General features: G+C 47.9%; 1 protein-coding gene across 6 annotated transcripts in view; it reads right to left on the bottom strand.

Moving 5' to 3' along the window:
- LOC144817653 (uncharacterized) overlaps positions 1-24,364 on the bottom strand; it is a 435,131-nt gene that overhangs the window by 363,386 nt on the left and 47,381 nt on the right. For 2 of the 6 annotated variants that reach the window (XM_078674375.1, XM_078674377.1), the window contains one exon: positions 159-296. The exons of 3 other annotated variants lie outside the window; for them this stretch is intronic. The gene's annotated coding sequence lies outside the window, so the exon portion shown is untranslated. Of the gene's footprint in view, positions 1-158; positions 297-13,105; positions 13,159-24,364 lie in introns of those variants that run through there. One more of the 6 variants, XM_078674376.1, reaches the window with a different exon arrangement.

Below are 24,364 nucleotides of genomic sequence, written 5' to 3'. Positions count from 1 at the left end.
CAGTCCTCTGTGTGTTGTCCTTAGGGAGTCAGAGGCTGAAGACCTCATATATGTCTTTCTGTGCGTACTTTTGTTGGCACTTGGAGCAGAATCTAAAAGAGATACGTTCCATGCTCCTTTCTCATTCTCCAACCAGGTGCTCGTATCGGTCTTCTCACCTCAGTGTTTTTCAGCCTTTTCTCTGTGCTCTTTTCTTCCTATCGGTCATCGCCAATGCTCTTCCCTCGATAGTGAATTTTAGTGGAAAAACTTTTTCTTTCAGCAATTTCTTCTTCCGCTACTCTGGCGCTCCAGATCTACGGCGGGAAAAAGAATCTGAAGATGGTGGCTGCGATGAGGCTTTTCCAGCGCATAGGTCTGACATCACACAAGGAGGGGTTTAACCCTAAATGGTTAACGTCCATGAAAAACAAGCATTTGCAATGCAATAGGTCTCACATTAGGAAAGTTTGAGCTATTGGTCTTGTAAATGACAATTATTTTATTTATGTGTTGGTTTTGAAAATAGCTAAATTAACCCTTTAGGTGCTGCCGTCGGCCAACGGTCGTCACGGGCACTACCTCCCCAGTGCTGCGTGCGACCGCTGGACGTCCAGTTCAGCACTGGATAATGGACAGCGCAGCACTGGGGAGGTTTGTTTACGAAGCTCCCAAGGTGTTAATAGCTTTGTCATTTACAATGCCAATAGTTATAACTTTCGCAAATGTGACACCTATAGCATTTGTAATGCAACATGTTTTGTATTTACGTGACTTGGATGTATTGCTATTACACATAACAATGGCTTTTAATTTTTTTAAATAATTAATACTTTAATAAAAGTGAATGTAATTTATAATGGCAATAGCTTAAACTTTTGTAAATAACTTTTGTGAAGATTATGTTCAGTGTATTTTATTGTGACGAAAATCCAAGAACAGAAGTGAAATATTAACTTTTTTTGTGACATTGGCAATAAAGCTTGAAACATTGAGAGAACATATTTGAACCAGTTGTTGTTGAATGGTTGCACATATTGATGCTGTGGAGGCGGTGAGTGATGTTGTGGAGGCCCGGAGTGATGCTTTGGAGGCCCGGAGTGATGCTGTGGAGGCCCGGAGTGATGCGGTGGTGGCGCATAATGATGCTGTGGTAGCGCATAGTGATGCTGTGGTCTTCCAGAGTGAGCTGTGGTGGTGCTGAGTGATGCTGTGGTGGTGCTGAGTGATGCTGTGGTGGTGCTGAGTGATGCTGTGGTGGTGCTGTGGTGGTGCTGAGTGATGCTGTTGTGGTGCTGAGTGATGCTGTTGTGGTGCTGAGTGATACTGTGGTGGTGCTGAGTGATGCTGTGGTGGTGCTGAGTGGTGCTGTGGTGGTGCTGTGGTGGTGCTGAGTGGTGCTGTGATGGCGCTGAGTGGTGCTGTGATGGTGCTGAGTGATGCTGGGGTTGCGTTGAGTGGTGCTGTGGTGGTGCTGAGTGATGCTGTGGTGGTGCTGAGTGATGCTGTGGTGGTGCCGAGTGGTGCTGTGTTATGTTATGTTACGGACACTTCTATAGCGCACAGCTGCCCCAGCAAAGGGGCGTCCCGGCGCTTAGGATAGGCAGAAGCAACACAACACTACGCAGAGCAACAAAAGAGGCAACAGAAAGAATCCTAGCATTCAGAGGGAAACAGAAAGGTTTTGATCGCCTTCCTAAACCTTAAGTACATCATTAAAAGCACAAATATGGCAAGGGAGAGAGTTCCAGAGTTTTGCGGCCAAAACACAGAAAGATCATCCACCTACTCTACAAAGCTTAAAGCGAGGGACAACAACCAAGTTTTGCCCCAATGACCTCAGAGAGCGACGGGATGTAAGGGGTAAGAAAGTTCTCAAGAATCCAAGGAGAGGACATTTTCAAGATTTTAAAGGAGAGACATAGGGTCTTAAAGTCAATCCTTTGCCTAATCGGTAACCAATGAAGTGCACGAATTGTAGCTTTTGCGGAACAGAACCTTGGTAAACCCACCAAGGCCCTGGCTGCAGCGTTCTGTGCATGTTGTATCCGAGAAATTTCCGCTTGATTAGCCCCTAACAAAAGGGAACTAGCATAATCAAGTCGGGACAGGATGGTTGCCTGAATGACCAACTGCCTAGTGGGGGCATCAAAGAATTTTAATACGGGGCTCAGCCCACGTAAAATCCCAAAACAGGTCGCTGCTACTCTCTTTGTGTGGCCACAAAAAGAAAGGGTCGAATCCAGCCAGACACCTAGGTTTTTGACCTCTAGTGTCGGGATTAGAGTGACACCTAGCTCTGGGGGCCACCAATTATCACCCCAAAGGCTGCTCTGCTTGCCCACAATCAAAACCTCTGTCTTCTTAGCGTTAAGCTGAAGACAGTTAGCTGTCATCCAGCCAGCCACCGCTAGGAGACCATTACGGAACCTCAGGGCATCAAGGTCAGAGTTCCCACTAAGAGCAACCGCCAGCTGCGTGTCGTCCGCGTATGAGACAACAGTCATACCCCAGAGTTTGGCGACAGCAGCCAGCGGCTGCACATAAAGATTAAAAAGTGTGGGATTCAGAGCAGAACCCTGAGGCATTCCTAGTTCCAAAGGGTAAGACTTCGATTCAAAAGGCATGATGGCAACCCTAAAAGAGCGATTGTCCAGAAAGGATCGAAACCAATCGAGTGCCAGGCCGGAGACACCTGCGTCTCCCAACCGCTGCAGCAGTATCGGGTGGGAGACTGTGTCAAACGCGGCACTGAGGTCAAATAACACCAGCGCCGCCGTTTGACCAGAATCCACCACCGTCCGCAGGTATTCTGTCATCGAGAGTAGGGCCGTCTCAGTGCTGTGACCAGCACGAAACCCAATCTGAGATGGATCCAGAATATCAAACCTCTGCAAATGCTCCGTTAAGATGTTATTAACATGGACCTCAGCAACCTTTGCTGCCCATGGGAGAAGAGAGATAGGTCGATAATTCTCTAATTTGAGAAGGTCCAGTGTGGGTTTCTTAAGGATTGGAGAGACATAGGCCTGTTTCCATTTAGATGGAACTATGCCTGATGAGAAGGATAGATTTATAAGATGGCGAAGATGTGGCAGGCATAGAGTGGAAAAATCTCTCAACTGAGCCGATCCAAGAGGGTCTGCAGGGGATCCCGATTTTACCCTGATTGCCAAGCTGTCAAATACTTCCCCCATCATCTCAGGGAAAGATGAAAGAACCACATCAGTGGAACTGCTAAGCCTCAAGGCCTCACTCCGTGGGATGGGACTAGGAAAGGAGTGGTAGATGGTCTGAATTTTTTCAAGGAAGAAAGCCGCTAAATCTTCACAGTGTGCCACCGAGCAGATATCGGCTGCTGGGGCTCTCTTAGCGGTCAGTTCTTTAAGAACCTTGAAAATCAATTTAGAAGAATTTGGGGAGGTTTTAAACTCTAGCGCATAGTAGGCCGCACGGGCTCTACAGATAGCTTTGTGGTAGATTTTAACTGTAGACATGTACAGTATCTTCTTACCAGCCTCATAGGTTTTCCGCCAGCACCTCTCCGCCTGTTTACAGGCTTTTTTCAGAGGCAGCAGGGTGCTATCGTACCAGGGGCTGGGCTCCTGCGAGCGACATTTGCTCCAAGTAAACGGAATCAGAAGATCAAGAGCCCGAGTGATCCAATCACAGAATGAATCATAGCCGGATACCACATCATTAAGGGGACCCAGAGGATTTTCAACAAGTAATCTGAGAAAATCTACATGCTTAAGTTTTTTCCAGGAGCGTTTCCACACCACTTTCTCGAGAGGTTTGAGGATAGGATCCTCAAGCTTAAGGTGATATTTCACGATGAAGTGATCAGACCAGGCTACTGGGCTAGGCCGAAGGACCTTAGCTCCTGTTAGATTTGTGAATATAGGGTCCAGGATATGTCCACCCTCATGCGTCGGGTGGTTCACCAGCTGGCTCAGTTGTAATGCCTCCAAGTCTGCAAGAAAGCTGCTAATAGCTGGGGTGTGACAGAGATCAAAATGAAGATTGAGATCTCCGAAAACACTGAAGTTAGCCGAGCTTAACGCAAGAGAACTCGGTAATTCAGGCAATGTCTTCCTAAAGGCAGTATCAGGTCCAGGAGGTCGATAGATCAAGAGACCCGACAGAGAAGAGTGATGGTTAACCATTATGGTAAAATGTGCACACTCACATCCATCCACCTCCAAAGCCTTCCATGTACAGGGAAAACAGGACTTAACTATCAGAGCTATGCCCCCGCACCTAGAGACGCGATTATAAGTATAGATGTGGTGGTGCTGAGTGGTGCTGTGGTGTTGCTGAGTGATGCTGTGGTGATGCTGTGGTGATGCTGACTGATGCTGTGGTGGTGCGGAGTGTTGCTGTGGAAGTGCTGAGTGATAATGTGGTGGTGCTGAGTGATAATGTGGTGGTGCTGAGTGATAATGTGGTGGTGCTGAGTGGTGCTATGGTGGTGCGGAGTGATGCTGTGGTCGTGCTGAGTGGTGCTGTGGTGGTGCTGAGTGGTGCTGTGGTTGTGCTGAGTGGTGCTGTGGTTGTGCTGAGTGGTGTTTTGGTTGCGCTGAGTGATGTTTTGGTTGCGCTGAGTGATGAAGTGGTGATGCAGAGTGCAGAAAAGCACAAAAAACAAGTCTATCAGAGGGCAGAAGTGTAGAGAAGCAAGGGATATTCTGCACAGGTAACACAACCTTCCAAGGAGCTAACAGCCCCCTCAAACCGCGACTTTAAAAAAATGTTTCAGCTAACTGCCTAGGAGGTTTTAGCTAAACAGCTCTACCAACTTTGGTTCTGTTGATTCTTGAATTTAAATGTATATATAGCAATAAAGAATTGATTAATGCATCACAATATTTTGTATTTTGTCTTTCAGCAGGATGAATGTTTGGTATATCAGCATGTAGGTAGGACTTTATTGACAAAGTGAGGACAATATCAAGTAGGTTGCTATGCTTCTTAGAGCCTCACCTTCTGAGATAGGCACACGGAGAAGGTTGAAATAGTTTTAAAGTGTATGTGTGCGGACACAAGTAATGGCTAGATGAAATTATGAGACCTGCATTATGAAAAACCTTTTATTGGCTGCATTGTTGTGAAACGCGAGTTTGAGATGTAACGCATTTAGATGACAGTAAAACACTCCGTCGGTGACTAAGGCAGAGAAACATTCCCTGGGATATTTATTGCGGTTCGTGGTAGCTGTGCAATACTCCACTTAACAGTGCTGAAAGATGAAAATGGTGAATCCCGTCACGCCCTCATGGGTACTTTTCCTAATACTTCTATACGAAGCCGAACAAACAGGTAAATCGGCATGTTATTTATATGCATTCTGAAGACTTAAGGTGGAGTGGTGTGGCTCACTGGTTAGAGGCGGCAGACCCGGAAGCAGAGGACGGCCCGGGACCAGGGTTCAATTCCCGACGCGGCAGGGTCATGGACCAGGGTCAGCGGACTCGATAATTCTCGCCTCGGTGCCTACTCTAACCAGGGATCACACTCGGCAACTCTGGGCATTAGCTTGCCTCATCTCCACAACGGCCCCCCACATATGCCGGGGATGTCTGGTTTCACCTTGAAGATACCCAGTAGGGACCATCTCACAGGGAAAGCCAGGACGGGTTCCCCAGCGGTCTACAGCGCGGAAATACCCCATGTGGGGTGATTCATGTGCTTTACAAGATATCATTACATTAAAATGGTTTTCGTCCTTCCTTCATAACCGGTCTCAGAAGTTCAAGATCGACAATGTGCTATCTACACCTGTGCCTGCAGATCTAGGTGTTCCACAAGGATCCTCCCTCTCCCCCACACTGTTCAACCTCGTCATGGAACCGCTCGCCACCTTGCTCCAAGCATCCAATGTTCAATTCCATATGTACGCCGACGACACACAACTTTACCTAAAGCTACAATCCCCGGAAGATATCAAACTTCTGAATTCCACACTTAGTAACACTCAATCTTGGCTGGCCGATAATCACCTCAAACTAAATGCCCTGAAAACTGAGTTCCTACTCATCTCACCCGGCCGTGAATAATTAGGGGAGGAGAAATGCCTGAGGCAGAGCACACGCTGGGGGAAGCTGTGGGAGGGAAGCAGATGGCTTTGAAGTGCACGCGCTTTTTTCACGGGCACTGCTTGAAATCGCCAGTTTGGTTAAGCTCTGGATAAGCCCCTATATTTCTCACCAGCAATGCGCAAGCGCATTAGCAGGCGAGACCTAAAAAAAGAGAGAAAGTGACTTCTAAGGAGACTTTCTAGACCCAACCACTAGATGGCAGAATAATGCACAGCTTGTGAATCCAGACCAGATTCACGCTGAAAAAATATACATACATTGTGACTATACTGCTGGCCTTACATGTGATGCTGTGCCAAGGCGCTGATGGACTTCTCCGTGTGGAAAACAGTCCAGAGCCCAACCTCTGGAAGAGATGGACAACTCTGAACAGAGATATGTTCATAACACCTTGCCCTCCTGTCCCTCACCTCAAAAGACATCTGTTGGAGGCAAAAAAGTAATAATCAACATTATTGTAGATTGGTAACATTGACTAATGGGGACGTGTGTCAGCTAGGGCTTCCAAGTTACATCAAATAGACAAAAGGAAAGCTCAAGTGATCTATGATATTACTCAGAATCCAGCCCGAGCTAAAACAAAGTCCCTGTTTTTCACTTTTCACTCATCTATAATTTGTATTGGATGTAGAACTTCCAAAATAACCAGCCCTCGCTTTCAGCTTCTATTTAGAGGCAGCCAGACACATTAGGGGAGCATACATAACTCTTCCCTAGCCTATTTGCCAAAACACCCCCAAAAAAACACTGTTCATCTGACAGCCACCCCACCACTTTCTCTTCACTCGTCCCCTCCTCACCCAAATGATGCTCCTCGTGTTCCGATTCAGAGGGACTGGACTTGGAAGGTCAGGCTGGACTGGAGCACAACTACAGATAATTTGTCTGAGGGAGCATGGTGGGCAAAACAAGATGGGCAGGGAGGCAGCCCACAGTAATTGTCAATGGCTGATATTCATTCACTCATTCCAACCATTACAATGATTTTCTTCAGTGTGATGCCCGAAGTGTTTCTAGCCTGAAAGGACTTCTTCAAAGGACTGCATGCTGCAACACTGAGCCCACTGTTGCTTTACTTGCATTTTTCTGTGACCTGGCTCCACCCTGTGGCGTTCAGCAGTGCCTCACAGAGATGTTTCTCTTTGTTTAGGTTTATGATTTTTAACTTTCTCAGTTTTGTGTTAGTTTAAATTAATTTCATACTAGTACTATTGGCAAGGAAGCTTACTGGAAAATACATGTGTCGGTAGGCACCAGTTTTGGTTTTCATTTTTCCACTTCTTGTCTTCCGCACTTCCAATCAGCATACTACGGACTACTGAACACACCTAAGGTGAACTACTTGATGGGCACTTCTGCACAGCGTGCAATACAAAGGCAAGCTGATCTGCACCTGTCTGTGCCAGGACAAACCCTACTTCTCCCACCTCAGGAACCAGCCCCAGACTGGTTTATACTTCCAGCTCGCTTCATAACCTCAATAATTGATGTAACATTCAACTCTCAATTCCTCACATCTCTTGGGTTTCTACAGCTGCTGTAGTTGCAGCTTTTCATCGATGAACCAGACTGTCAGAACTGATGTGACGTCCTTTACTACTTACACACACAAGCAACTGATGCTATGAAATTTCTACAAAGAAACTTCTGATATCCCGTTTTTCTCAGGATGTTGGCTTTAGTTTCTGCTCTTTCCTACAGGTTTGGGATATCCAAAGACATTGGAGTAGACACCTCACTCACTTATTGTGTCATGCTTCATCATCTGCGCTTGTCCACACACGGATAAGATATTACTACCCGGGCTGACTCAACCATAGATAGATTGGGAGATCTTAGATAAAGGAAAACTGGATAAGCAGGGATCCAGAAGAGTGGTACTAAAAAACTACCTCTAGGTATTCCCAAAGATTTCTACTTAATTGAGAGGGTACCTGGGATATAGATAAAACATTAATATTTGGGTTTTAATGAATTCAATTATTCAATAATACCTTCTCAAAGAGCCATATCGGGTCTGGGGCCTTCGTCAGGGCTGTGTTTTGGGTATCCGTGCTTTGTATTGTGCAGGCACAACATGCACATTTGTGAGGCCTAATGCTCTCACTTGTTTTGGTTTGTTTCCAGAAGATTTTCCTCTGGTATATTTGTCATGGGTCACGCGGATCATGTGAGTGGTGCTGTTTTATAGTCACACATTTGTCAAAGACCAAGGCACCGCAGGATTACCTCGGTGGTTCCGCTCCGAACGCCGCCAAATTGCTTGTGTGTTTAAGCATTGACAGCGGGAAGGTGCACCTGATCAGACTTTCTCTCGCTCTCCATAGTGAAAAAGACTTCCTTTACAAACAGGATACCGGCTTTCAATCTAACCTGAGTGAGTCCCTATAAATATACAACCCCTTTCTAAAAATGAGCTTCACATCTGGGACTTTGTAGACTTGCTAACCCTGACATTCTATTACTTTTGAAAACCTGGCTGAAATCAGTTTTGAATCCAGACAGTGTCTCCGTTACGCCAAAATGCTACTCTCTCTCAGTGCGATAGACCCAACCGAACGGGAGGAGGTCAAGCCTTCATTCACCTTTTGTTTCAGTGATCACTGCCACAGACTTGCTCCAACGGATTGAAAACATTGAGTTCAACATTAAAATCAATCCTACATTTTCCTTCTCAGAAGCTCTCACTCACTACCCTCCTAGCAACCTCCGTGGCTTTAGCCAGACCCTCCAGCTTATCGCGATTTCGCGATTTGCAAAAAAATCACGAAATCGGCCGATCCGTGCAAATGCCGCGATATTTGGACAAACGCCCGCGAAATCCGCCGTGAGCCAATGGAAAGGAGGGTGTGTCTGTCTCCGCCGTGACTGGGGGCGAGTGGCTGAAAAGCTTCAGTGCTCCGTACATCTCTTTGTGTTTGCCTAATTACCGTTTGTGGTGTAGCATTAACAAGCGAAAAGGAGCCATCCAAGACATGCAGAAAAACGCAGGTAATTAAACTATGTGAGGAATTCTTTCAGAGCAGAATTACACGATAACGGATACAGGGCCTACTGAGATTAAACACGCCTTAAAATGAAGTCTGACACATTTTCCCAATATTGTCTGCATTATTTCTTCATTTTGGAGCGTTTCCTATAAGCTTCCTTTATACATGATAGTCACGCCGTCTGTGCAATCTGTCTCCGCCGTGACTGGGGGCGAGTGGCTGAAAAGCTTCAGTGCTCCGTACATCTCTTTGTGTTTGCCTAATTACCGTAATCACCCCAGTTGGTGGCAGTAGCCCGTCTGCCCTCTGCTCGTGCACCCGAATGGGGTCTGACAATTACTTTAGTTTGCTCTTACTTGCAAGGAATTTGGTCTTCAGAATTGTTCTAGAAGTCTGCGTGGAGCTTTGGGTGGCGTGGAGCTCCAGCTGACTTCAGGTGGGTTCCTTGTGTGCAGTTGCACTCCGCACCTTCGTCAGCTCATACAATTCTTCCTGCTGGAGAATAAGCTAACATTTCATACATAGAATTGTTTTGCTGTGCTAATTACAATGTGGATGCCCAATCGAGAGGTTAGCTAAATTTTGTTTTTGGCCCTGTGAATGCGGATTAAAAATGTCAGATTTTGAAACTGCTACATCTGCTATGCTAGAGGAACTATAATTATATTTAACTGAGTATCGGACCATGACAATTTTCACAACTGTTCTGTAAGTCTTTTGGTGAATAGCAGATTTCATAGATCATATTACTGGTTTCAATTAGGCACGGTGAGCTATCAGAACGCTAGCTACTACAGTTACAGGATACATTAGTACTGCAATGCAAATCAAATTTGTAAAAGAGGTTAAGGGAGGGGAAAGATATTCTGACTACATACACCGGTCGCCAAAGCTACTCAACAAACTACTAAGTCAAACAAAGATAGCTGTTGTTCCAGTTGTATATGTGCTTCTTCCACCTGGCAGCTTTACAAACCCACTTGGGAGGACAGCGCTTGAACTATGACCTTGACTCTGGCGCCAGTGCAGCTCTGTTAACCTGGTTCTCTGGCTCCACAGCGGATGGATGGATGATGAGGGGGTGGGTGAAAGGATGGATGGATGGATGATGAGGGAATGGATGGATGATGAGGGGGTGGGTGAAAGGATGGATGGATAGATGGATGATGAGGGGAAGGATGGATGGATGAAGAGTGGGTGGGTAGAAGGATGGATGGATGATGAGGGAAAAGGATGGATGGATGATGAGGGAAAAGGATGGATGGGTGATGAGGGAAAAGGATGGATGGATGAGGGAAAAGGATGGATGGGTGATGAGGGGAAGGATGGATGATGAGGGAAAGGACAGATGGATGGATGGATGATGGGTGGGTGAAAGGATGGAAGGAAGGATGGCTAAGTGAAAGGGTCGATGGAGAGAGAAAGGGAGGATGGATGGATGACTAAAAGAGTGGATGGGTGGAAGGATTAGTAAGTGAAAGGATGGCTGGATTGGTGAAAGGGTAAATGGCTGAATGGATGAGTGAATTGATGGATGGGATGAAGAGTGGATGGATAAGTGTACAGATGGATAGGGTAAAAGGGTGGATGGATAACGGAGATGAGTGAAAGGATGGATGAGGGGATGGATGAAGGGATGGATGAGTGAAATGATAGATGGAAGGATACATGATGGATAGGTTTGCAAACGGTTGAATGTTTGGAAATGGCTGGGAGATGCGTCACGTTGTAAATACCCCGCACCATGGTGCATCTTTTGCGCCGCCGCTGCGTCACAAAAGTGACGCAACGGCGGCGTAAAAGCAGCCCAAGGGGCTTGTAAATCTGCCCCAAAGTGTCTACATTGTAAAGAAACCAAATATACATAGCTTCATGTTGTTAAATAACTCAAAAAACGAAGATATCTGTGTTTGTTGTAGGAAAAATGGCCACATAAAATGCCGCAAAATTGCCGCTAAATTTCCATTTTTGTGCCGCTAAATTTCCATTTTTGTGCCGCTAAATTTGCTAATCCATGCCGCTATATCCTGGGGGGTCTGTTTAGCTCAAAGTCTGACACTATCCTAGCCCTCTCACTTTTAAAGTAGCCAACATTTCAATCTTTGAAGGCCTGAACTTTCATCTAGATAACCCTGACAACGCAGACTCCCGCGCTCTCCTGGAAGGCCTGGAGACGTTTGGTCTTTCACAGAGTATTAAGGATCTCACTCACAGAAGGGGACACTTACTGACTTCTTGTTCACTTATATCTGAGACTTTACTACTTATCACAGTTTTCCCGGCTATTGTCCGATCATTTTGATCTAATTTTCGACTGCCCACTTTGCACGAGCACTACAGAGAATAAGACTCCTAAATACTTTTTAAGTCTCTCCTAGGCAGCACTTGCGCGGTCTCTTCAAGACTTGCACATCTTTCAATTGGCCCCTCTTACTGTCCTTTGTGAACAGTGGCTTGTGATTAGTGAATAGGCTTAGTAGTCACTCCTTAGTACCTCCCTCTCTTCCGTTGTTACCTCCCATGAGGACAGCCCCTCTTACATGTGTCCTTACGCTCTAACAGTTAGTGAGCAATATTTAGTTAATTATGTTTTGCTGAAGGAGGCACGACATGCTGTCCTGTCCGACCTGGTTTGTAATTGCCGTATGAGGCACGACATATTATCCCGATTGTGCAACCTGTGACGTTGCAGAGGAGGTCATTTTCTTTAAGCCTGCTTTACTAAAAAATGTACAAAGTAAATCTTTTTTAGGTTTCACCCTGGGCGTTGCAACTGCGTAGCAGTTGCTCCGCCCACGGCGAAACCTCATGATCCTACATATGGACTTTGGTTCCGCCTCTGTCTCCCATTGGCTAGCTCCATAAATGGAGGCTAGCCATTGGGAGACAGAGGCTGTCAATCACGCTTTCTCGAGAAAACGCGATTCGGGGGCGTTTCTCAGGCTTTTTTTAAGTCCCGCCCCTTGATGCTGTGTGTCCCGGGCCGCGCTGTGATTGGCTGCCGGCCCGGGACACCCCCATGACGTCATTCCCCGGGCCGCGCTGTGATTGGCTGCCGGCCCGGGACCTGACTTGTTGCCGTCTAGAGCTTATCTGCGTTCCGAGAGGGGAAAAAACGACAACAGGAGGATTTGTCGTTGGCCAGGCTTGTTCTCAGTTGAATTCGATTATGTAATTTGGACAGATGATTTTAATACGAACTCCAAGAGAGCCAGGGCTATTATTCTAAAAAAAAAAAAAAAAAAAAAAAAAAACAGGAAATCTTGATCTCACTTGCATCCAAAAAATATGTGCAGACGTGCGGGCTTTCTTAATATTACAGTGCGTGTAGCTTTGCCGGATCAAGTCTTTCCTAGCTATGCATCCAAGCTCTGTGGTTCAAGTCACGTGATTCGTCCGCCAGACCCCTATTGGACAGCTGGCTGGCAACAGCTGCAAAGTAGGCTGCTTCCAGGGACAGGGAACCACTGTTTTTCCAACATAGCATTAAGAGAGAAGTTATTCTGCAGGCTTCAAGATGCAGATATGGGCTGTGCTGCCAGTATTGTTTTTATTCAAGCCTTCTGCGCTGTGGTACAAAGGAACTGCGCACACATCTGCACGCAGCGACAGGAGGAATTAACGCATGAAACCGTGCCGCTGGAAAGCGCCGAGGAAATAAGCAGACCCCGAACGCTCATCATGATGGTACGGTATGTTTGATACTGCCCTGAGAGTTTGGAAAATTATTATGTTGCTCTGCGCAAAATAATTTCTTTCCCTTGCGTGTCTGCACAGGAATAATGAGATGAGAAACCACAGGTTGCTCTGAACTGTCTCCTACCTATATGCAAGTGAATGTTAGAGTCTCAGACAGCCCGTTTCTAATGACTGAAAGTCTAATTAAACCGTGGCACAGCTGTTTGTTATTTTCCATGCCAAGCCAGATGGGTATCTGTGTATGAGGATGAGTGTTTAAGCTGGGCATGTGTGTTCCATGTAAATGCTTGCAACTCCAAAGAATGAGTTAAAATTGTGTTTTGTAGAAAATCAGCTTACCTGCTAATACTTTATCTCAGCACTGAAGGGGTCGGCCGCTGTGCTATGAAGAGTTGTGAAGTAAGCATTTCCAAAATACCTAAAAAAAGTATGAAAATGAATTTTTGTGTCATGCTCACTTAGTGATCAGGATTTCCTTGCATTTTTCCGGTCACAACTACGACATTCGACATTTTTTTATTCTCCTGTTAATATATTTCATTTTCTTTGTTATGTCTGAGTCTTAATTGATGTTTGCTGTGCAGACACAGGAGTGGGTCTTGTAGCATAAGAAGCAAGCATTCCGATAAAATGAGTAGAGAAGAGAAAATGAATTTACGGGCCAAAGCGCCTAGAAGATTACGCGTGGCGCTTACAAAAGCTGGGCCGTCTTCCCTTGCGCAGCTCAGCGCTCACCTGTCCAGCCCCAAGTGAAACCACAGGGCCAGCTGCGGAGATGCCAATGAAGCTTTAATTATTGATGTCTTGGGGGAAACTCTATCCGCCTCATTCACACAGTAGGAAACAAGGGCGGAAGGGACACGAAAACAAATACCCCCATTTCTTTCTGGTTAACGTGCTGTTCATCAACAGATTCTGCGATCCTTGGGTACATCCCACCTTCATCCTTCATGGCATAAGAAGGTTCCATTCAACCATGTGGCACGTGGGTCACCACAGAAAAGCGTCCTGCATTGGCACAGACAAACCTGTAAAAGTCAGGCGTTCCTGCGCATTGTGAAACGCAAACATGGAGGCAGCCTCGGTGCGCCGGGGCCTGCAGCCAGGGGCGATGAGTCCGCTTTACCATATTGTTTCTCTTTGTGGTATGAGTGGGATAAGCATCGACACTAATCCGAGCCAGGTGCTACAATTTAAGTCATATCTTTATGACATGTGAATATTCTTTCCTCGCATTAACAGTTCTCAATGCTAAAGCGTGTTTGCTAACTTATTGTTCACTCAGTTAAAGCTTAATCTAGCTCATAACATTGTTTGGTCTATTTTAACATGTCCTTCAACCTTTTGTCACATATGCTATTTAAAAAATGTGATATATTAGCAACCCTGGAAAAAATATATCAACACTACTGCAAAATGCAGGATTTATATACAATTGTTACTTTGCCCTTTCTCATGCTGAAGACCACTATGACTACGTTAAATTCTACTAACTTTCCAAATTGGTGGACATTTCAAAAACGTAGGGACTCTTCTGCGATGGAAACATAAGACTCTGATGAGGCATGGGTAAACAGAACAGCCCGCTGACCTTGTACCTGGCTTATTAAATGTCCCTTCCACTGTTAAATAAAGATCAGAAGCTCATTATTTCTTAAGTTGGATGGGTTCTGCCGAGCCCAGACATGTCTATTTGCCACTTCATAAAAGTAATTGAACGATCATAGTGTCCGAAGAGTTCAGATCTTTCAGGACAGTAGAGCCAAGGGAGGGCGATGTTTCAACCCCTTTTAAAATACGAGGCTTCTCATTGATGACACTGTCTAACCAGCCCTGACTATTGGGCAGTAATTGTTTTGCCCCAGTGGGAAAGGGGGCAGATAATAGTCACAGTTGAAAATTCCTTGCAGCCCATATGGTGTACACAATTAAGCATTTTTTTTAATTTCTCGTGGAGATTTCTGTGGACAAACTACATAGTGCTCACAGAAATATCTCTACCTGGGGAAACGGGAGGACAGTGTTGATCGCCATCTCAGGAGTTTCAGCAAGGACCCCCAGAAACACAGCACAAGCGAGGTCTCATGAAAACTTGCCCCTTATCCTAAATAAATCCACCACAAATAGGGCCTATAAAAGGATAGTCTTAAGCTGTATGGTTTGCATTCCGTTAGCTTCTTGATTGACAGTGTCAGAAGGTGGGGCTCATTTACATGGGGCACACCCTAACCTTGCTACGTAGAAATTGTAAAGGACTGAAACGAGTAGGAACAACTGATGGTGTACACATCTTTACAACAAAGGGTAAATGGTGCTCCCTAGATACCATAAGAAGGCCCTTTCCAATTGAGAATAAAAGTTTTATATTTAATTATTGCTGCATTTTATGTAGTCCTTATCACTTAAAGCTTTTGGTTCATTAACGTGCATTTTGTAGCCTCTGAACTTTCTTCTCAGGTAGCACTCAAACTTTCCCCTGTCACATGGCCCATGGGGAAATTGTCGGCTTTACAAAGTTAGCATGAGCTCTGTAGAAGTTATGCGGCTTTGCTCACGTTACTACATAGCTTTATTTTTGGAAAGACTTTGTTTGCACTTTTCACATGAGAATAGTCTGCTGTGTGCATTCCCTTTTTAGGTTTTATTTATTTATTTATTTATTTAATGGTTTTATAAAGCGCGTAGTAACTCGAAGAGCATCCCAGCGCTAAAACCTGCTTCTCCCAAGGTTTCTGCCATCTGACGGGATTATGTTTGCGGGAAAAGAAGAGTTTTTAAAGTTTTTCTGAACTGGAGGTAGTTCAGTTCTGTCCTTAGTCTCCGTGGTAGTTGGTTCCAATGTTTGGCCGTGTGGACCGAAAAACGCCGACCACCGGTCCTGGCCTTTTTAACTCTTGGGACCGAGATCAGATTTTCTCCACTAGAGCGGAGATCTCTCTCCGCTTTGTAGGGAATTAGGAGTTCTTTCAGGAGGGGGGGGCCATTGTTGTTAAGGGTTTTATGGGCCAAACAGAGGGCCTTGAAGACCACCCTTTCTCTGACTGGGAGCCAGTGGAGGGACTTCAGCGCTGGCCTAGCAGAGGATCTTGCCGGTGTGTCCGTAAGTAGACGGGCAGCGGCATTTTGGACTTTCTGAAGAGTGTTAAGGGTGGTTTCGGGAGCTCCCAGGTAGATGGCGTTACAGTAGTCCAATCTTGCCAGAATTAGACCCTGGATGAGGAGCCTCCTTGCGGTTTCGGGGAGCAAGGGAAAGATCTTCCTGCAGGCTCTGAGTAAGCCAAAGCATGTCCCAGCCGTCCTTTTTGCTTGAGTTTTAAAGCTCATATCCTTCTCGATCCATACACCTAGGCTTTTGACCTCATCCTTGGGTGCGGGAGGGTTACCTAGGCAGCTGGGCCAAAGGTTAGGTGGCAGGGAGGGCCCCTTGTGTCCCATCAGCAGTATCTCTGTCTTGGACCCATTTAATTTTAGCGAAGAAAGATTCATCCATCGGTAGACTTCGGAGAGGCAGCTGTGAAGGTCGGAGGGGGTTTGGTGGGGGTGTGAGAGGGTAACGACCAACTGGGTGTCGTCGCCGTAATTAATAACTGATACGCCGAACGAGCTGACCCTCTTCTCCAATGGAAACAAGGGGTAATAACGTTGAATAACGTAGGGCTCAGGGAAGAGCCCTGCGGTACTCCACATCGAAGCGGGATAAAGGGTGAGTGGCTGTCATTTTCCCGTACCTGAAAGGAACGTTCGGAAAGGAAGGATTTTAGCCACTTCAAAGCCATACCCTTCAGTCCAATTTCTCCCAGTCGGTGGATTAGGGTAAGGTGGTCTACCGTGTCGAAGGCCGCACTGAGGTCCAGGAGGATCACTGCCACTGATCCTCCCGTATCCAGAATGCTTCTGGCCTTCTCTACTGCTGCCAGGAGGGCGATGTCCGTGCCCTGGCCTGGACGAAACCCTGTCTGGGAGATCCCTAATAGGTTATTGCTCTCCAAGTAGAATGATAATTGCTTGTTAACCAGCTTCTCCGCGACTTTACTATTTCCTGGGAGAAGGGAGATGGGCCTATAGTTGGAGAGGTCCTGTGAGTCTAGTGAGGGTTTTTTTTAACAGGCCTTTAACTGCTGCCGCTTTCCAGCTAAGGGGAACTATACCTTCCGAAAGGGAGGAGTTGATTAGGGCCGTGAGGGGGGGGATGATGGTACTCGATACCTTTTTCAGAAAGCGGAGGGGTGCAGGGTCGAGGGGGGAACCACTTTTGATTGAGGCCAAGGTTGCCCCTACCTCTTCCGTTGTTACAGGGCCAAAGATGTCCAGGGAAGGTTGAGGGCTGGCTGGTGGCAGGGGTGGATTAGAGGTGATGATGGTTAGATCCTGGTCCAAATGAGCCGGTTCGGGGGAGGGAATGGCAAGAAGAATTTTTTGAATCTTCTCGTCAAAGAAGGTGGCCAAGTTGTTACATTTGGCTTCAGCTTCTTTGGGGTCGAGAGATTTGAGTGGGGAATCGGGGGCGTGAAGGAGTTCTTTGAGAACGGAGTAGGTTTCATGAGCCGCGCAAGCCGCGTTTCTAATTCTATTCTCGTAAAAGAAGATTTTAGTGCTACGGAGCTCTTTTTTGTAGGATTTTACAGAAGTACGGAACATTTCTTTTTTCCCTTCTGTTTTTTCCTTCCTCCAGAGGCGTTCATTCTTTTTACAAGCTTTGCGCAGGAGGTTGAGTTCCGGGGTATACCAGGGTGAGGGGTTCACTCTCTTGGTGTGTTTCAGAGAGTGAGTTTTAGGCAGAATGGCGTCGAGCGATTGGGTGATCCAGGTGTTAAATTCTTTGTCCCCTACTACGGTGTTATGAGAGGGGTCAGGGACGTTTTCCCTGAGTTTAGCTGCCCATTCGTCTGGTTCCAATTTCTGCCATCGCCTGGTATACGTTCTTATTTTGGGGGGTTGCGGGGGCGGAGTAATAATGTCCCATATGAGGGGGACCAGGAAGTGGTCTGTCCAAGGAAGTGGGATATGATCAAGGATTTTCAGATCGGGGATATTGGAGAGGATGGGATCAAGCAGTTGCCCTCTTTCGTGAGTGGCCTGTGGGTTTTTAAGGTCAAGGCCCATTGAGGCGAGGTCTTGAAGTAGTTCACTGGCCTGTTTGTCAGCCGGGTCCAGGAAGTGTACGTTAAAGTCTCCCAATAATACGTAATTGGTGGTTGACGTACATTTAATGGAGGTCTGCTCCGTGATTTTATTTGGAAAGTCTGCTAGATTGCCAGGCGGGCGGTATACCAGTGTTCCTGACAGTGAGGTGACAGGAGAGATTTGTATCGTGAAGTGGCAGCTTTCGTATCCCTTGATGTTACCATCAGATGTTCTACAGGTGAGGCCGTCCTTAAGGATTATGGCTAGTCCACCTCCCCTGCCCTCAGGTCTATTTAATGAGCACATAAAGTACCCGGGGGGGAGTGCTAGGACGGTGTCGGGGCCACTGCTCGGAGTGAGCCACGTTTCTGTGAGGAACAGAATATCTAGGGCGTAGTTAGTGATTAAGAGGTTCACTTCGTGCGAGTGTTTCACGAGCGACCTGCAGTTAAGTAGGCCTAGGAACAAGCCCTTGGGTGCTGAGGTTTGTTCGGCAGGATAGCAAAGGTTGCATCCGGAGAATTGCATATCACCCTTCAAGATGTGCGTGCAGGAGGGATGTTTTTTGATGTTTAAGGCTAATAGTTCCTCACGGGTGTAAGTCCAGTCTGACAAGGGCAGAGTGGCTGGGCACTGCGCAGCTTTTTCACGCAGGCGAAAACCTTATGTTTACAGTAGAGTGGCTTGGGAATCCGCCCTCTGTTCCATTGGCTAGCTCCATAAATGGAGGCTAGCCATTGGAACAGAGATCTGTCCGTCATGGCCGGACCAGATTCGTGGGCGTTCCCGCGATTTCTTCCCTCTCCACTCCTTTCCGATCGTCATTGCGGCGGTGGGCGTGTGCAATTTTTTTTTTTATGGTCTCGCCATGTTTTCTTCCTTTCCACCGTGTCTTTTGCAGGGGTGGGCTGTGCACGGAGGCCGCTGATCAGGTAAGCAGCATTTTTTAATACTTTTGGTTTTATCCCGTTCCCGACCCCCCCCTCCCGCTCTCCGTGTGCCCGTTCCCGCACCACTTGTAAATGCTTGTTTACAGTGTGCGCAGCCACTAAGTCTCCAGTTCCGGGACTAAGACAAGGGAGGCCGTGGGACTGACCGGGAGTATGGCAGTGCGAGATGCAAGAGGTACCCGGAGAGAGGGGGGCGATGGTAACACACATTCAGAGTCACACTTTGATTTCCGCCGCAGCCCGGAGGAAACACCGGAAGAAGATGTCCGGCCCGCCGCCTGGTTGTGGGCGGGGCCGGGAGGACGTAGTTTCCCGTCACCTGTGCGCTTCTCCCCTGCCTGTCCATGTTATGCTGCCCTCCTGTACGTCTCCCCAAAAGTTGCTTTCTAATCCATGTGCTCCTCCCCACCCGCTCCATGACGTTCTTTCGCCTGTTGCTTCCCCCTAACCCCGACCTCCATGTTACTTTCTGCCACCCGCACCCTCTGTGTTGTTTCCCCACCCTCATCCTTTGCGATTCTTCATTCCACCTGCACACTACATGTTGTATCACCCTACCCAATTCCCTTTGTGATGCTTCCATCCATGTGCATCCTTTGTGATTCTCCTCTTCACGCGTGACATCAATCTTGCCGCCCCCCCCTCATCCCCCCACCTTGTGATGCTCCGGAGATGCTGTAGATCGTTGCTAAAAACCAGTGGCAAAATCAATGAGTCCCAAAGGCCATTTCTGTTGGTTTTGTGAATACTTGTTCTTCAAGCATCTTTATACCTCAGCGGCAAGAAATACATGTGAAATTTCTTTTTTTAACCCCTTCGCTGCTGATGACGAGCTCAGCTCGTCATCAGCCACGGTGGTCGTGTGCGGATGACGAGCTGAGCTCGTCATGTAACGCGGCTTTTGGAAAAAAGCCGCACAGCGGAAAAAGAACCGCCGCAGCGATGCGGTTAAAATAGTTTTGTTACAGATTGTCTGCTACGTTCGCCTCCAAAATAGGCACCCTGCCGTACATAATTATACAATGACCAGTGTGAACTGGAAGCGATGCATTGTCCATTATAATACTGTTTTTTATTCACCCAAAGTCCAGAAAATGTTTAACAAAGAGTAAAAAAAAAAAAAGGGCTCAGTTATAGTTTTTGTGGCATGAAAATTGCACATTAAGCCACAGAAATTGACGTTAGTGGTACGTATGCATTTAGTTATACCCCTTACTTTCTGGCACGGACAAGGCTTTGTGTTCTGCTCTTAATGTACTGTGACTATGTGGTACTTTCTAAATCCCCCTCTTGGGTGGTTAATCTACTGCTGCACCCCTTGGGTGCCTTCACTTGGCCTCATGTTGAGCTCCTTTGATGCTGACCATTTTCTGCAGATAACACAAGCCTGTTGGAAATAAAGTGCCGCCACCGATGACATCCGAGCCCTGATGGACAATGGAGAAACAGCGGCCCTCATCCTCCTAGACCTCTCCGCGGCATTCGACACTGTCTGCCACCGCACCCTAGTACAGCGCCTCAGCAACGTCGGAATCCAGGACAAGGCGCTGGAATGGATCATCTCCTTCCTCGACGGAAGAACACAGAGAGTCCGCCTACCACCGTACAAGTCAGAAGCCTCCGAAGTCATCTGCGGCGTCCCCCAAGGGTCATCTCTGAGCCCCACCCTCTTCAACGTCTACATGAGCCCCCTCGCAGCCATCGTACGCAAACACAACCTCAGCATAATCTCCTACGCCGACGACACCCAGCTGATCCTCTCCCTGACCAACGACCCCGCCTCGGCCAGAGCCAACCTGCACGAAGGGATGAAAGAGGTAGCCGAGTGGATGACGACCAGCCGCCTGAAACTGAACTCTGACAAGACGGAGGTCCTCATCCTGGGCTCTTCACCCTCCGCCTGGGACGACTCCTGGTGGCCTCCCGCCCTGGGCACCGCACCCAAACCGACAGACCATGCACGCAACCTGGGCTTCATCCTGGACTCCTCCCTCTCCATGACCAGGCAAGTCAACAACGTCTCCTCGGCGTGCTTCAATATCCTACGCATGCTACGAAAGATCTTCTGGTGGAACCCCTCCGAGACCAGGAAGACCGTCACCCAGGCCCTCGTCACCAGCCGACTGGACTACGGCAACGCCCTCTACGCCGGTACCACCGCCAAGCTCCAGAAGAGACTCCAGCGGATCCAGAACGCCTCAGCCAGACTCATCCTCGACATCCCACGAACCAGCCACATCACCGGACATCTGAGAGACCTCCACTGGCTCCCCGTCAACAAAAGAATCACCTTCCGCCTCCTCACCCACGCACACAAAGCCCTACACGACCAGGGTCCGAGCTACCTCAACAGCCGAATCAACTTCTACGCGCCCAACCGCCACCTCCGATCAGCCAACCACGCCCTCGCCGCCGTCCCCCGCATCCGAAGAGCGACCACGGGAGGAAGGTCCTTCTCCTACCTGGCCGCCAAGACCTGGAACTCCCTCCCGACCGACCTGCGCCTGACCCAAGACCACCTCGCCTTCAGGAAGAAGCTGAAGACCTGGCTGTTCGAGCAGTAGCGGCACCCCCCCCCCCCCCCCCCAGCGCCTTGAGACCCTACGGGTAGTTAGCGCGCTATATAAGTGTCACTGATTGATTGACTTGCTTTCCCCCATCTCTCACAGCCTGCTCTGTGCAAAAGTATTTTACACCCTTTGACACCTGCCTCTTGCCTGTGAAGAACCCTTTCCCACCTTTGAGTTAGTTTCACAGCCCAGCTATCTCACACCTACCTACTGTCTGCAGCACTACCTTTCACCAGTGTACATCATTGCAGCCCCTTTCACACTTGTTTGTTGCCTGTACAATCCCTTGTACACCTGATGTTACACAAAGAGCTTCTCCCACCCAAACCTACCCATTATCTACACACTCCCTCTCAGACTTCTTGCTGTGTACAACCCTTTTCACACTCCTCTTTTATCTGCACAATCCCTCTCTCTCTCACTCCTACATCATCATCTCTCTCCCCAGTCTGTCACCTTTGAAGTCCTTTTTACACCTGTTGGTTACCTATGCGGTCGGTTAATCTCTAACAACAGTGTATAACTTGCACAGGGGGGCTCGCAGTGTGTGGAGGGCTCTGTGTGGGTGTGTGGGGGGCTCTGTGTGGGTGGCTCTGTGTGGGTGTGTGGAGGGCTCTGTGTGGGTGTGTGGAGGGCTCTGTTTGGGTGTGTGGGGGGCTCTGTGTGGGTGTGTGGGGGGCTCTGTGTGGGTGTGGGGGGGGCTCTGTGTGGGTGTGTGGGGGGGGCTCTATGTGGGTGTGTGGGGGGGCTCTGTGTGGGTGTGTGGAGGGGCTCTGTGTGGGTGTGTGGAGGGGCTCTGTGTGGGTGTGTGGAGGGCTCTGTGTGGGTGTGTGGGGGGCTCTGTGTGGGTGTGTGGGGAGGCTCTGTCTGGGTGTGTGGGGGGGCTCGCAGTGTGTGTGTGGGCTCTGTGTGGGTGTGTGTGGGGGGGGCTCTGTGTGGGTGTGTGTGTGTGTGGAGGGCTCTGTGGGTGTGTGTGTGGGGGGCCCTGTGTGTGTGGGGGGGCTCTGTGTGGAGGGGATCTGTGTGGGGGGGCTCTCTGTGGGTGTGGGTGTGGGTGGCATTTGCGAGAGATTAAGCTATTGGCATTGTAAATGACAATGCCATTTATTTATCGGTTTTCAAAACGAACACATAAATAAAAAAATTGTCATTTACAATGCCAATCGCTCTAACTTTTCCAAATGCGAAACCGTTGCATTGTAAATGCTTGTTTTACTAGTTATTTGTTTTATTAGCATTTGCTTCACATGTGTAATGCTAAAGTGCGGCGTGCCGCGACTGATACAAAAGTAAATAGATTGAAAAAAAGGCAGGCAAACGCTGCATCTCTTTTCCATATATTTACTTATGTAGCAATTCATTTCCATTTATTATTTCCTTTAATAGCATTTACGGCTTGGTACGTAATTCTATTCCCTTATCAGGTCTCAAGGAAAGGGTGCAGTACCACAGGCTGTTACTAGGTGTCTGTTGGACTTGGCCCTGACCAGAATATAACACCCTGCTTGCAGAGTCATCCCGGAACTTTTTTGCCTTCCGCCTAGCCATTTTGCTGTTATGGTATTGGTGGTTTATGGACTCCAAGCACTTTGGCACTGGAGTTTGTTGTAAAGTGCCTGTGCTCTCTGCCCTCCATAGGCTAGCATTCGGAACTCCTCCCCCCGTGGATAACTCCTAAATGAAACAGAATAAATATGTTATGTTTGGTGTGGTTGAACTGACAATAATAAATGTTGTGCAATGGTGGACGCAGGTTTATTTTCACAGTTGTAGAAAGGTCACTTTTAACAGTCGCCATTTCTGTGTGCTTTGTGCATGCCTGCCTGCGGTGGGTTTATTTATTTTATTTATTTGCACTTGTACTGTGCAACGGCTACCCAAAAAAGGTTTCCCGGTGCATCTTTGCTGTTTATCGATGGAAAGGGTCTTATTTATCGAATAACCAAGTTTTTAGCAACTTTCGGAAACTGAGATAGTTAGGTTCATTTCTCAGAGAAATGGGGAGAGAATTCCAGTGGGACGGGCCTAAGTAGGCAAAAGATTTTCCTCCTATACGAGTGTGCTTAAATTTAGGGATACTAAAGCGACCCTGGGTGGCTGGGTTGCATGTCTAGTTCTCGAAGTGACTGGGGCTGGGAATGCTAGCTCCGCCCCCTGGGGTGTGTCTGTCTCCCAGACCCCCAGCTCATGCAGAGAAGAGGGAAGTCTGGCAGACATGGTGCTGGACACCTCCCCCAAACCAGTTGGGACTGGTTTCCCCAGAGACCCTTCCAGAAGCTTCTGGATCTTTCTGGTAGGTGGGGCGAGGGGTGTATATATAGAGGCGCTGAGACACCATGTGGGGAGTGCTGTGTGTGCTGACGTAGAGGGGACACTCTGCCAGGACGTACCGCCGCAGGGGCCTGTGTGCTAGCCCCTGTGCCCAACTCTGCCCCTATACATTTCTACTGGATCCAGGAGAGACTCTACTGGAGTGAAGACTGCTGCGCTAGCAGGATTGCCACCTTGATTAAGTCTGACTGTTCCCAGAAACTGCTACTTCATTTTTGGTGAGCTGCCCTCCAGCCTGCTGATCTTGCCCAGCCTTTTATTGTGTTTTCTCCGTGAGCGCTACATATTTGAATTGACTGTGCTTCCCTGCCTGCACTCCAGCGACTTGTGGGCACTATTTTCTTGATTGTCAGGAGAGGAGTGCTTCTGTGTTTGATTTGCAGCACTGGACTACCAGAGTGACGGGGGGGATTCCCCTAGACTGTGTGGGTAGCTTCCGTGAACAGTCCGCATTCCAAGCGGGGCTCCCGGATGCCTAGGGAGAGCCCCACGTTTGTGCCGCACTTGGCGCTCCTAAGCTAATCAGCGGGAGCCCACCCCGCATGTATGCCGCATATTTGGCTCCACTTGCGCAGGTGCCCACCCCGCTTTATGCTTTGAATTAAGCGAGTGTCCACCCCGCA

This window comes from Lissotriton helveticus, chromosome 2_1 (genome assembly GCF_964261635.1).
Source record: "Lissotriton helveticus chromosome 2_1, aLisHel1.1, whole genome shotgun sequence".
Lineage (NCBI taxonomy): Eukaryota > Metazoa > Chordata > Amphibia > Caudata > Salamandridae > Lissotriton > Lissotriton helveticus.
The sequence above is the reverse complement of the archived record's forward strand: the minus strand, read 5'-3'. Positions and strand labels throughout refer to the sequence as shown.